Consider the following 14,299-nt stretch of genomic DNA (forward strand, 5'->3'; position numbering starts at 1 on the left):
TGCCTAAGGACACATAGTAAATGCCAGAGCCAAGAGTAATTCAGGAATATTTGACTTCAAAACCATGATTTCAATTATGCTATATAGTACAAAATATTAAATAGGATAATATTATTAAATAGGATACTGCTTACATTAAACATTGATGAGCCTGTTCAGAAAGAAACAATAGAATGACTAGAGTAAAATAATATATGTTAGGTAATTATTGTAAGGAAATGATAATTCCACCAAACAGTATTTGCAAAGTCCATTATAATTACTTAATTATTTTGTTTGTTTTATTGAAGTCATAATAGTTTATAACACTGTAAAATTTCAGGTGTACATTATTGTCAGTCACCAGACAAATGTGCCTCTTCGCACCTTATGCCCACTCCCCACCCCCCTTCCCCTCTGGTAACCACTAATCTGTTCTCTTTGTCCATGTGTTAGTTTATCTTCCACGTATGAGTGAAATCATATGGTGTTTTTCTTTCTCTGTCTCGCTTATTTCGCTTAACATAATACTTTCAGGGTCCATCCATGTTGTTGCAAATGGCATGATTTTGCCTTTTTTTTTAAGGCTGAGTAGTATTTGATTGTATATATATACCGCTTCTTCTTCTTTTTTTTTTTTTTTGAGGAAGATTAGCCCTGAGCTAACTACTGCCAATCCTCCTCTTTTTGCTGAGGAAGACTGGCCCTGAGCTAACATTCATGCCCGTCTTCCTCTACGTTATACGTGGGACGCCTACCACAGCATGGCTTTTGCCAAGCGGTGCCATGTCCACACCAGGGATCTGAACTGGTGAACCCCAGGCCGCTGAGAAGCGGAATGTGTGAACTCAACTGCTGTGCCACCAGGCCAGCCTCCACGACTTCTTTATCCATTCATTAGTTGTTGGGCACTTCCATGTCTTGGCTATTGTGAATAATGCTGCAATGAACATAGGGGTGCATGAGTCTCTTTGAATTGCTGATTTCAAGTTCTTTGGATAAATACCAAGTAGTGGGATAGCTGGATTGTATGGTATTTCTATTTTTAACTTTTTGAGAAATCCCCATACTGTTTTTCATAGTGGCTGCACCAATTTGCATTCCAACCAGCAATGTATGAGAGTTCCCTTTTCTCCACATCCTCTCCAATATTTATTATTTTTTGTCTAGGTGATTACAGCCATTCTAGTGGGTTTAAGGTGATATCTCAGTGTAGTTTTGACTGGCATTTCCCCGATGATTAGTGACGTTGAGCATCTTTTCATGTGTTTATTGACCACCTGTATATCTTCTTTGGAAAAACGTCTGTTCATATCCTCTGCCCATTTTTTGATTGGGTTGTTTTTGTTGTTGTTGAGTTGTGTGTTCATATATTTTGGAGATTAACCTCTTGTCAGATATATGATTCGCAATTATTTTCTCCCCAATTGGTGGGTTGTCTTTCCATTTTGTTCCTGGTTTCCTTTGCCTTGCAGAAGCACTTTAGTCTGATGAAGTTCCATTTATTTATTTTTCTTTTGTTTCCCTTGCCCAAGTGGTATTTGAAATGGTATTTGAGAAGATCCTTCTAAGACTGATGTCAAAGAATGTACTGCCTATATTTTCTTTTTTTCCCCTTCTTCTTCCTCTCAGTACATAGTTGTATATTCTAGTTGTGAATGCCTATGGTTGTGCTATTTGGGACGCCACCTCAGCACGGCCTGATGAGCGGTGCCATGTCCATGCCCAGCCTCTGAACCAGTGAAATCCCAGGCTAACGTAAAGTTAGCCACTCTGCCATGGGGCCATCCCCTGCCTATATTTTCTTCTAGGAGTTTTATGGTTTCATGTTTTACCTCTAAGTCTCTAATCCATTTTGGGTTAATTTTTGTGTATGGTGAAATATAATGGTCTTTCATTCTTTTTCATGTGGCTGTCCAGTTTTCCCAACACCATTTATTGAAGAGACTTTCCTTTCTCCATTGTATGTTCTTAGCTCCTTTGTCAAATATTAATTGTCCATAGATGTGTGGTTTTATTTCTGGGCTTTCAATTCTGTTATATTGATCTGTGTGTCTGTTTTTGTATGAGTTCCATGCTGTTTTGATTACGGTAGCTCTGCAGTATATTTTGAAGTCAGGGATTGTGATGCCTCCAGCTTTGTTCTTTTTTCTCAGGACTGCTTTAGCTATTCGGTGTCTTTTGTTGCCCCATATGAATTTTAGGATTCTTTGTTCCATTTCTGTGAAGAATGTCATTGGGATTCTGATTGGGATTGCATTGAATCTGTAATGAACATTTTAACTATGTTTATTCTTCCAATCCAGGAGCAGGGAATGTCTTTCCATTTTTTAATGTCATCATTGATTTCTTTCAATAATGTCTTATAGTTTTCATTTAATTATTTTTAACTGCCACAATCTTGGACTGAGTATAATTATTTCCTGTCTTATAGGTATAGTGATTGAGACAGGCAAACTTTAAAAGCCATTTCCAATGTGCCGAAATAAGTAAAATCTATTTAACGTAATAATATACCAGTGTCTTTATATTTAAAATGTATCTCTTGTAGACAACATATAGTTGGGTTCTGCTTTTTTTTTTTCTAATTCATTCTGACAAACTCTTCTTGTTTTTAAAAAAGATTTTATTTTTCCTTTTTCTCCCCAAAGCCCCCTGGTACACAGTTGTATATTTTCAGTTGTAGGTGCTTCTAGTTGTGGCATGTGGGACGCTGCCTCAGCGTGGCTTGATGAATGGTGCCATGTCCGTGCCCAGGATCCAAACTGGCGAAACCCTTGGCCGCCAAAGCAGAGCATGCGAACTTAACCACCCAGCCATGGGGCCAGCCCCCCAAACTCTCCTTTTTAATTAGAGTGTTTAGTCCATTAACATTTATTGTAATTTTTGAAATAATTGAATTTAGGTCTACTGTTTTACTATTTGTTTTCTTTGTCCCTTCTACTTTTTGTTCCTCTTCTTCTTTTGGATTCTTTAAACTTTCTTTTTATTTATTTATAAGTGGGGTTTTTTTTGTTTTTTGTTTTTGATGAGGAAGCTTTGGCCCTGAGCTAACATCTGCTGCCAAACTTCTTTTTTTTCCTTCTTCTCCCCAAAGCCCCAGTGCACAGTTCTATATCCCAGCTGTAAGTCCTTCTGGTTCCTCTATGTGGGACACCACCAGAGCATATCTTGACGAGCAGTGCTAGGTCCATGCCCAGGATCCAAACCAGCGAACCCTGGGATACTGAAGCAGAGTGCATGAACTTAACAGTGGTTACACTACTGGGCTAGCCTTAGACATTCTTTTAGAATTCCACTTTATCTAATGTCTTTTTAGCTATATCTCTTTGCATCATATTTTTAGTGTTTGCTCCAGGGGTTACAATATACATCCTTAACTTTTCACAATCTACTAAGAGTTAATATCAGCTTTTTGTACATGGTAGAAGCCTTGCAATGCTATAGGCCCATTTACCCATCACCTGTCCTTTAAGCTATAACTGTTGTATGCATTCAATCCACACGTTATGAACCCTATAAGACAATGTTATAATTTTTGCTTTAAATAGTTTTATATATTTTTTAAAAATTAGGAGAAAATGTCATCTTTTATATATACCTAGATATTTATCATTCCCACTTTATTCCTTCCTGAAGATTTGAGTTTCAGTGTAGTATTATCTCTCTTCAGCCTAAAAAATGTCCTGTAGGATTTCTTATATGCAAGTCTACTGGTAACAAATTCTCTTAGTTTTTCTTTCATCTAAAAATGTATCTCTTTTGCCTTCGTTCTTTTTGTTTGTTTGTTTGTTTGTTTACCTATTTTTCCTAATTTTATTGAGGTATGATTGTCATATGATAAGCTGCATATATTTAAAGTATACAATTTGAAAATTTTCACATATGTATACACCCATGAAACCATCACCACAATCAAGATAATGAACATATTTATTACCTGCAAAAGTTTCCTCACATTTCTGTAATCCCCTCTTCTCCCTCCTTCCCAGCCTCACCCCCCATTCCTTAGCAACTATTAATGTGTTGTCACTACAGATTAATTTGCTTTTTTTTTTTTAAATATTGGCCCTGAGATAACATCTGTTGCCAATCTTTTTTTCTCTTCTCCTCCCCACAGCCCCCAGTACATAGTTGTTTATTCTAGGTGTAGGTCCTTCTGGCTGCGCTATGTGGGACGCCGCCTTGGTGTGGCCTGATGAGCGGTGCCATGTCTGTGCCCAGGATCTGACCCGACGAAACCCTAGGCCGCCAAAGCAGAACACATGAACTTAACCACTCGGCCTTGGGGCCAGCCCCTAATGTGCATTTTTTAGAATTTTATATCAATATGTGTTCTTTTTTGTATGGCTTCTTCAGTCAGTACAATCATTTTGAATGTCATTCATATTGTTGCATGAAATTTTCTATTGTATGGACATACCACAATCTGTTTATCTACTCAGGTGCTGATGGATACTTGGGCTGTTTCCAGTTTTTGATGATTGTAAATAAAGCTGCTATGAACATTTAGCCTCAAGTCTTTGTGTGGACATATGCTTTCGTTTCTCTTGAGTAAACACCTGGAAGTGGTCATGTGGTAGATATATTTTTAACCTTTCAGGAAACCACTAAACTGTTTTCCTAAGAGATTAGACTATTTTACATTCTCACCAGCTGTGTGAGAGTCCCAATTATTTGCCCAGAGTTGATAGTCTTTTTAATTTTAGCCATTTTAGCATGTGTGTGGCGATAGCTCATTGTGATTTTATCCCCTCCACTCATGGAGGATATTTTCACTAGATATAGAATTCTTGGTTGACGGGTTTGATTATGTTTTTCTTTCAGCATTTTAAGATGTTGTTCATCTATCTCTTTGCCTCCATGTTTTTGATGAGATCTCCACAGTCATTTCAAATGGTGCTCCTTGATCTTCAGTTTTTCCTTGATCTTTAGTTTTCAGCATTTTGACTATGATGTACCTGAGAAAGGTCTCATTATCTTGCTTGGGTTTCACTGAGTGGATTAACTCTGTCTTTCTCTAAGTTTGGGAAGTGTTCAGCCATTATTTCTCCATAACATACTAATTAATCTAGACAAAAAAAATTTTTAAGTAGTTCTATTAACAATTTTCACTTACCTTCTGCAACTAAAATTAATCTGTTGATGTCTGACAGTGAGAATCATCCTCCCACAAAAATATTTTTAAAAACTTCTTCTTTTGAGGAAGATTAGTCCTGAGCTAACATCTGCTGCGAATCTTCCTCTTTTTGCTGAGGAAGACTAGCCCTGAGCTAACATCCGTGCCCATCTTCCTCCACTTTCTATGTGGGACACCTGCCACAGCATGGCCTGCCAAACAGTGCCATTTCCGCACCCGGGATGTGAACTGGCAAACCCTAGGTCGCCAAAGTGGAACATGCGTACTTAACCACTGTGCCACTGGGCTGGCCCCTAAAAAAAGCTTTTTGAGTCAATTAGTCAATGATGGCATAGAGATGTAGCTCATCCTTCATCCATTCACTTATTCATCATTTAACAAATATTTATTGCTCAGGTACTGTTTTAGGTGATTAGGATGGGTGTTTAGGACAGAATAGTGAACAAAACAGACAAAATAATAATAGTTAATATTTAGAGAAGGTCAGGAACATTAAAAATATATATCAACTTATTTAATCCTCAACTCTATAAATAAACAATATTATTATCTTCATTTTACAGACAAATGGGGAAGCTGAGACTTAAAGAGGCTATGTAATATGTCTAAGGTCACACAGCTAGTAAACATCAGAGCTGGACTTTGAACCTAGTTAGTCTGGCTCTAGAATTTGTACTTCAATCCCTACTACTTTACCCTACAAAGGCAAAAAATGGAGCCCACAGTATGGGCAGCCCTTATATTTAGCCACGTGAGCACTAGGCAAATCACTTAGTCATTCTGACTCTTTTCCTTATCTATAAAATTAGTGGGATTCACTCGATGAAGACTAACCTCTCTTCCAGCTTGGAGAGTTTGTTATTGTGGACCTTGATAGCAAAGGCTGGTACAGGTTAACTGGGCTAATGCAATCAAGTGTGGAAACAGTACAGTACTATACAAAAAAAGTACAGTAGCAGCTATTGTGCAGTGGATCCAAAGGTGGCAGACAGACAAATTCAAGGAAAGATTGTCAATAGTTTTTATACACATGCTGGCTTTCAGACTGTTTTTTCATTTTGAGTGTGTTCTAGAAACCTGGATTATCCAAAAGACTACCATAGTGGTTCCTCGGTTATTAGGACCCACCTGGTTTCTCCTTTTCATTGATAATTATGCAACGTGCTGTTTCCATAACAATCATGACAGACAAAATAGTTGGGTGTTTTTAAAAAATAAGTCTGCAAAGATCTTTTTGCAGCAAGAACAGCTTGCCAGTAGACATAACGGAAGCAGAAAATCGGAGGTGATGACATACCAACAATTCAAAAGATACTCCCTATACTAAAGTAATTTTTTAAAAAAGAAAAGGATACACAACATTTAACCTTAGAAAGTACAAGGATATGAAAGGACATTAGAATTAGGGGTAATTGTTTTGCTGCTTTTGATTTTTAAGAATCCTAGTTTAAAAATACTATTTTCTTTAACATTTTCTAAATTCACAACATTTAAAACATGCCATCTTTAAGATTCTGAAAATGGAGCTGATAGGGAAATTAATAAGCAAACCTCATGGTGGTGCAGCGGTTAAGTGCACATGTTCTGCTTCAGCAGCCTGGGGTTCGCCAGTTCAGACCCCGGGTGTGGACATGGCACCGCTCATCAAGCCATGCTGTGGCAGGCGTCCCACATTTAAAGTGGAGGAAGACAGGCACGGATGTTAGCTCAGGGCCAGTCTTCCTCAGCAAAAAGAGGAGGATTGGTAGCAGATGTTAGCTCAGGGCTAATTCTCCTCAAAACAAAAACAAAAACAAAAAAATAAGCAAACCTCAAATGCAGGGATGTTAAACAGAGAGCTCAAAGCAAGGTCATGGTGGTATTTTTTGGTAAAGAAACTTCATTCTACGACAAAATTCCAGTTAATTAGGACTCTCAAATAACAAAAACAAAATAACGAGCAACAATTAAGATTTATTTAATGCTTACCAGGCGCCAAACACTGAGCTAAGTACATCGACTGTCTCATTTAATCTTCACCATAACCCTCCAGGAGAAATATTCTTTTTTATTCTCTGCACTTTATAGATATGAAAACTGAGGCTTAGAGAGGTGGAGTCACTTGCCAAGCATTCAGTCACCCGCTGTGGTAGAGCCAAGAGGGATCTGGATGGAGGCTTTCTGACTGCAGAGCTGCCTGACTCTGGAAGCACTAGATCATAAACACAATGGGCAAAACAAACAAAAGGAAAAACAAAAAACTCTCTCCAATTATTGTTCCAACCTGGGGGCAAAAACCTGTGCTCAGTGCTTGAGACACTTTTCTCATCTAATTTCCATAGCAGTCTTACAGGGTAGGTCTTCATCCTTTCTTTATAGATGAGAGAGTTGAAGCTTAAAAGGCCAAATGACTTTCCCAGACACACACCATCAGTCAGTGAGGGATGAGAGACTTGGATCCAGGTGGGTCTGTCTTTGAAGCCCCAGTGTTCTTCACAGGCGCCTTGGGGGGCTCAGGGAATCCCCCAGACAGACAGATCTTGCCCTCTGTTCCCATGTGTGGAGGAGCAAACTCTCCCTCTCACCTTCTTTTCTAGGCCAGTCATCTAAAACACCCTCCGTGGCCTCCTTCTACTAGCTGACTCCCACAGCTCCTACCCAACCAGGTTGAGACCCTCCTACTCTGAGAAGCCTTCCCTGCTTCTGCCCTCATCTCCTCCCCGAGTCAGAGGCCCTCCTGAGCGCTCAAAAGTACCCTTGGCTTACCAGAGTCCAGCACTCACGCTCCCCTGGAGGCATCTGTTTGCTTGGTGTTCTCTCTCCCGACCTCTCCAGGGCTCTGCCACATACACCATCCAGCAGCAATTCCTCTTTGTGTCCTCAGTGTCTAGCTAAGGGCCTGGCACAAAGTGGCTGCTCAATGAGTGTTTGATGGATGGATGGATAAAGACTCACCTCTGAAGTCCTGCACAACTACCAACAGACACTGAATGCTGTAGCTCAAAAGTCCCTGCCACTTACAGAACACATACCCTCACAGGGCCATGTGTATTGGTAAATCCATAGTTCTAATACTTAAAAGAAATGGAACAAATAGTACTCATTATCAGCATGAACAATGACAATTGGTAGAGTAAATTTCTCTATGTTTTGAGCAGATTTTTCTTGTTTTTGAAAGAGCTAATGATTATTTTTCTAAATATGAGCACTAACATTTGTAAAACTGGTCTGCATCTTCAGGTACATTATCTCATTTAATCCTTATGATCAGTTCTGTGAAACAGGAGTTACTAGATATTTTACAGTAGGATAATGAGCCCAGTGGTGATCTATTCAAGGTCACACAGCTAATCCATAAAACTGCTGGGTTAGACTCCAGCTCTTCTCCTAGTCCAGTGTTCTTTCCACTATGTTACCTACGAAGACACAGAAATACTCAAAATGAAAATTGTCTATAAAATGTAGATTCACAAACAATAGCAAGGAAAGACCATCCTTTCCTTCACGCCAGATGAGAGAGCACCCACCCTGGCGGGCGCTGGATTTGAAATCATGAGAGCAGTAGTGGAAACATCTTTGTTTCCTTAATCTTCATGGCATGTTCTTCGGACCTTCTCTAAATTGCTAAAAGAGAGCAACATTTCACTGTATAACCTCTGTATAATTTTTTACTATGTACATGTATTACCTATTTCAAAATTTTTATAAGTAAAAAGATACCAATGAATATATTTTCTCTACTGAGTCAAGTTAGTGTCACATGGCATATCAACTGAGGGCAGCCTCCCAAAAGCCTGTAGAAATGTAGTTTTAACTAGATAATTGAGGGGCCGGCCCTGTGGCTCAGTGGTGCATGTTCTGCTTCAGTGGCCCAGGTTTGTGGGTTTGGATCCTGGGCATGGACCTACATCACTCATCAGCCATGCTATGGTGGTGACCCACATACAAAATAGAGGAAGACTGGCACAGATGTTAGCTCAAGGCTAACTTTCCTCAGCAAAAAAAAAAAAGAGGAGTATTAGCAATAGATGTTAGCTCAGGGCAAATCTTCCTCAGCAAGAAATAAATAAATTCATTCATTAAATAAGCAAACAGGGCTGGCCCCGTGGCCGAGTGGTTAAGTTCGCGCACTCCGCTGCAGGCAGCCCAGTGTTTTGTTGGTTCGAATCCTGGGCGCGGACATGGCACTGCTCATCAAACCACGCTGAGGCAGTGTCCCACATGCCACAACTAGAAGGACCCACAACCAACAATATACAACTATGTACTGGGGGGGTTTTGGGGAGAAAAAGGGAAAAATAAAATCTTTAAAAAAAAAAAAGCAAACAAACTAGATAGAGTGTCTCTATCTTTTCATACCATTGTACATTAGAATTGTAAGGTAGGTGCTAAGTATGATAACGAACAGACCTATGCTACAAATGCATTGACAAGCCAAGAACTGCTGGCTGTCACAGATCCATAAGTAGCAGAGCAAGAACTGAGTCCCTGACTTTCTGCCTGCAATCCCACTGCTGTTTTCATTATGCCAGGCTGCCTAGACCTGCCAGTAAAAGTTAAGACTATGGGCCAGCCCAGTGGCGCAGTGGTTAACTGTGCACATTCTGCTTCTGTGGCCTGGGGTTCGCTGGTTCGGATCCCAGGTGCAGACCGGGCACCGCTTGGCAAGCCATGCTGTGGTAGGCATCCCACATGAGAAGCAGGGGAAGATGGGCACAGATGTTAGCTCAGGGCCAGTCTTCTTCAGCAAAAAGAGGATTGGCGACAGTCAGCTCAGGGCTAATCTTCCTCTAAAAAAAAGTTAAGACTAGCCCTCTGGTCAGATTACTTAGGTTCCAACGCTGCTCAGCTGGGCACTAATGTACTCCCAAGAAAAGATCTCCAAGATACATTAAGTGACAAAAGCAAGGTGATATATAGTATTTTACCATTTTGTGCAAAAAAGCGAAACTTTAAAAAAGCATATGTCTGCAGTTGCTTATTATGCATAAATTATCAATCACCTACAGGTTCTCCATCTGTAAAATATCAGTGGTGGGATTACATTAAATATTACAAATATTAGAACAGTGCTTGCCACACCAAAGCACCATTTTACTTGGATTCTGTCCAAATAATTCCTTGGCTTAATCATATTTTAAAATATCCTTTAAATAATCATTTACTTTATTTAAAGATTGGCATCTGAACTAACAACTGCTGCCAATCTTCTTCTCCCCTACCCCATCCCCTTAGTATGTAGTCGCATATCTTAGTTGTGGGTCCTTCTAGTTGTGGCATGTGGGAGGCCGCCTCAGCGTGGCTTGATGAGCCGTGCCATGCCTGCTCCCAGGATCCGAACCAGCGAAATCCCCTGCCGTGAAGGCGGACGCTGGGAACTTAACCAGTCGGCCACTAGGCCGCCCCTAAATAATTATTTCCAATTGGCACAGGCAAGATGAAAACTGCGGCAAGCCACAGCAAAATGTAATTACTTAAAGCTGCTTTAAAGTAGGCCCAATGGCAGCGTGATTAGCCAATACTGAAAGATGTTTGGTGAATCAGAATTAGAGACATCAAAGAACTATTACTGTTGACCTTTTTACTAAGTAAATTAATAACTAAAATCCTTTTTTAGAGTTTGCTACTCTAAATGGTATGAGCAACTTTAAGGAATATCTTAAGCAAAATACAACCTTAGATTATGACCACAAAACACATTTACAAGTCTCAACAATGTTGCTGTTGCCGTTTTAACATCCAAGTTAGTAAAAGGCATACTGTATCTGCTGTAGAGTCGTGGGACAAAATGCGCTAGGGTTATGTTCCAAACATACGGTCTGGGGAAAAGAGCTTTTTAAACACAACACAGCATTTCCTCCAGTCCTTTAGAGGCTACGCCGCGGTGACGAAGCCGACCCCACCCCGAGCCACGTGGGTTTCCGTCTCCTCCCGGGCGCTTCCTTCCGCAGGCAGAGGAGCGCGGGGAGCGGCCTCGGGGCGGGTCGGCGCGCGGGCAGGGCGGCCGGGGGGTCGGGCCGGGCCGGGTCGGAGCCCGCAGCGCTCGCCACGCGGCTGCAGCCCGGCCCCCCGCGCCCCGGCCGGGAGCCCGGTCACTGAGACAGAAATCAAGGACTGCGTATAATTTTGCTCTTCCTTAGGTGCAATTTTAAAAAAGAATTCTCTATAAGGTATTTATAAAGCGTATACCCTTACCTTCAGTCACAGGGCCTTGGGGAAAACTTGCCTGTAATCTGGGATAGCTTTGGAGTCATACTACTTCAATTTTCCTTCTTTCTTTCTGGGCATAATAATGAAAATTCGGCTGTCATTATTTGTTCCTGGAAAACTTTCGGATCATTTCATTACTTTAATTATCTTTGGGATGTTGGATTTTTTTTCACCATACAAAGCAGTAAAGTTGCAGTACTAGGAAAAATGAAAAGGTGAGATTTGAATCAGGAGCTGTAGTTTTTATAAGCTCCCGTGGAAATGTTTGTGGTCATCTCTCAAAGAATTCCAGTGTCCAACATAGTGCTGAATACACACATAAACCTATAAAAATTACTATAGTAGGTCCATATTTTCAAACAAAATAATTCACCTGAAAGCCTCTCTCCAATTATCACAATTTTAGTATTAGAATTTTGCAATATCACATTTTACTAAATTGTGCATATTTCACAGAGGTCACTTTTCTTTTACTAAACTGAAATTATCTTTGACACTTTTCCCTCTTACCAACATCCACTTTCATTTTGACTTTTCTCTCTTAGATGTTACCTGCAATTCTGGAGTCCATGTAAAACTTTCAAATATTCAACTTTTGGTCTTTAGTCTTTGCTTCTTTCCCTCGTGTCACTAGACAACCATTTCTTTACATTTTTAAAATTCTGCCATTCCTGTTAAAATATTTATATGCCCTAGTATTATCTGCAACAATGTACAAACCTAAATCATTTGATATATACACTGCTAAAGAAGGCAAGAAAAACACTAAGTCTGGCACCCTGATCTTAATCTGTAGTAACAGTGTCCAGTTAATATTAAGGCGATATACAAATATGGCCCATGTGGGAATCTAGCTCCAAAGAGAATAGTCATTAACCAGCATTTCTAAGGAAACAGAGCAGGGGTGTTTGCACTGGTCTATTGCTAGGGATTGATTTTCATTGGTACCTCTTACGTCTTCATTACAAACATGTAGTAGCATAGCAAGATAATTTTATTATACGTGTATATAATTGGGTAAGGGCACTAGGAAAATGCAATGTGAAAAAAGAATTTGTGAAAAAAGAGAAATCGAAATATAAACATTATAGAAAAGACTTTTGTTGCTAGAAAAACATTAGTTATATGTATTTCTAGGGAAACTTTATATGGCATAGTTACTTTCATGGAAACTATCTCAAAGTTAAAATGAGAAGGCTAGAAACTTCCTAATGAAGAAATGGAAAAAACTGATTTTTAGAAATTGGTATCTACAAAGAGTGGTAAAAGGAGATAAAGGAAGGCTATTCCAGAAGACTTCTTTCATTTAAAAAGAAAAAAAGGCATTTAGAGTGTGAGAACTGAAAGAACTATATATTCTACAATGAAATAGAAAGTAAGCACCATACAAGTTTGTCCATAACTGCTTCCCAATTGTTTGTCTTCCTCTTCCAATTTGATTGTGGGTTCCTCTCCAAAAGGAATTATTTCTTTTGCACATGCCACAGAGCTTTGCTTTAGCACTAGACACTTAGTAGGTTCTCAAATAGTTAGATTGCCTCCAGAAGTTGCAGTGATGTTCTACACGTGGAAGAAGAGACCCGATCTTGTAATTAGCTCATTAAGAACACAGGCTCTCATTTCTTCAGAGGAGTATTTCTCAGTCTGCCCTGATAGTCAACCAAAAAGGCCTCATCAGATTTCGCCCTAGATTTATGCTAAAATTCCGTTACAATCAATAGGACCGAAAATGAAGCCATTTATTTGAATAGGATAGGTCGTTTTTGAGAAGCAGTGATTTCGCAGCAAGTGTTGGAGACGGGAAACCGGATGGAGAAGCTTGCTGATGCTGAAGCTTTCAGGCTCTACATGACATCATGTGGAAAGACTGAATTTGAAAAATTCTTTTTAGGTTTCTCATGCTTGCAATCAAATGAGTGTACGCTGGAAAAAATGCACCACCAGGGTAGACACACACACTGCGGGTGTCTTTTGTAATAAAACTAGTTGGAAGTAAAGCAAACTGCAGGACTGATCTGCTATGAACGGAAACTCTGGACGTCGGGCGCACCACACGGGGCGAACGCGTGACGCGGCCTTCGGTAGAAGCATTGGCCTCGGAGCGGCGGCCACGAGGCCGGCCGGGAGCTCGGGGCCCCGGTCGGCCGGGGGCCCCGGCCCACTCGCCTCCGGCCGGGAGGGGCGGCGGGCGGCGCGGAGGAAGCGGCTCGAGGCGTCCGTCCCGGACCCTCGAGCGAGCGGCACCGAGGAAAGGAGGTGTATTGCAGGGTGAAGGGACGCCCCAATACCGATACCACCTTCGCAGGCGAGCAAGGCACGGCCCACGGAAGGTTCTGGAGCCCCCGCCGCCCCTCCCCCGGCTGGCGCAGAGAGTAATTCATACAAAAGAAGGACTCGCCTCTGCCCTGGGGAATCCCAGGGACCGTCGTTAAACTCCCGCTAACCTAGAACCGAGGGCGCGTGCGTCCCCGCCCCCGACCCGCTCGCTCTTGGCGTCATCGGGGGCCAGAGGAGCATGCGCGAAACGACGAGCGCTCTTCAGTGGGCTGAGCGCACATCGCCCACGGTCCCCGAGAAGTGGGGGGAGGGGCCGGCGAGGGCGCTGGGGCCGGCGGCGCGGGGTAAGCTGGGAAAGCGTGTCGTGTGCTGGCCCCGCCCTCTCCCCGAGGCGGGGAGAACCGTATATAAGTGCCGTAGTCACCCTGAACGTTCTTTTTCGCAACGGGTTTGCCGCCAGAACACAGGTGAGTGCGGGCGTGGCCTGCGGGCCCGGCCTCCCCGGTGGGCCCGGCCTCGCGGGCCTGTGCCGGCCGCCGTGCCGCGGAGCCGCCCCGAGGTTCCTCAGCTCCAGCGCGGGCCGTCGGTGGGGGCTGAAGGCCCCGGCCGCGGCGGCAGCCCCCGCCTCCTGCCTGGGCGAGGCCGGTCTGCGCCCGCGGCCGCCGCGTGGGCCCGCCCTGCGCCGGGTGGGGCCTTCGGCCCGCCGAGTCCCCA

The 14,299-nt window shown here is 42.0% G+C and overlaps 1 protein-coding gene across 1 annotated transcript in view; it reads left to right on the forward strand.

Moving 5' to 3' along the window:
* The first annotated feature begins 13,907 nt into the window (after positions 1-13,907).
* Positions 13,908-14,299, forward strand: part of EEF1A1 (eukaryotic translation elongation factor 1 alpha 1) — an 8,191-nt gene continuing 7,799 nt past the window's right edge. Inside the window, exon 1 of the mRNA XM_046675207.1 lies at positions 13,908-14,052. The gene's annotated coding sequence lies outside the window, so the exon portion shown is untranslated. The remainder of the gene's footprint in view (positions 14,053-14,299) is intronic.

The sequence above is a fragment of the Equus quagga genome, chromosome 11 (genome assembly GCF_021613505.1).
Source record: "Equus quagga isolate Etosha38 chromosome 11, UCLA_HA_Equagga_1.0, whole genome shotgun sequence".
In the NCBI taxonomy this organism is placed as follows: Eukaryota; Metazoa; Chordata; class Mammalia; order Perissodactyla; family Equidae; genus Equus; species Equus quagga.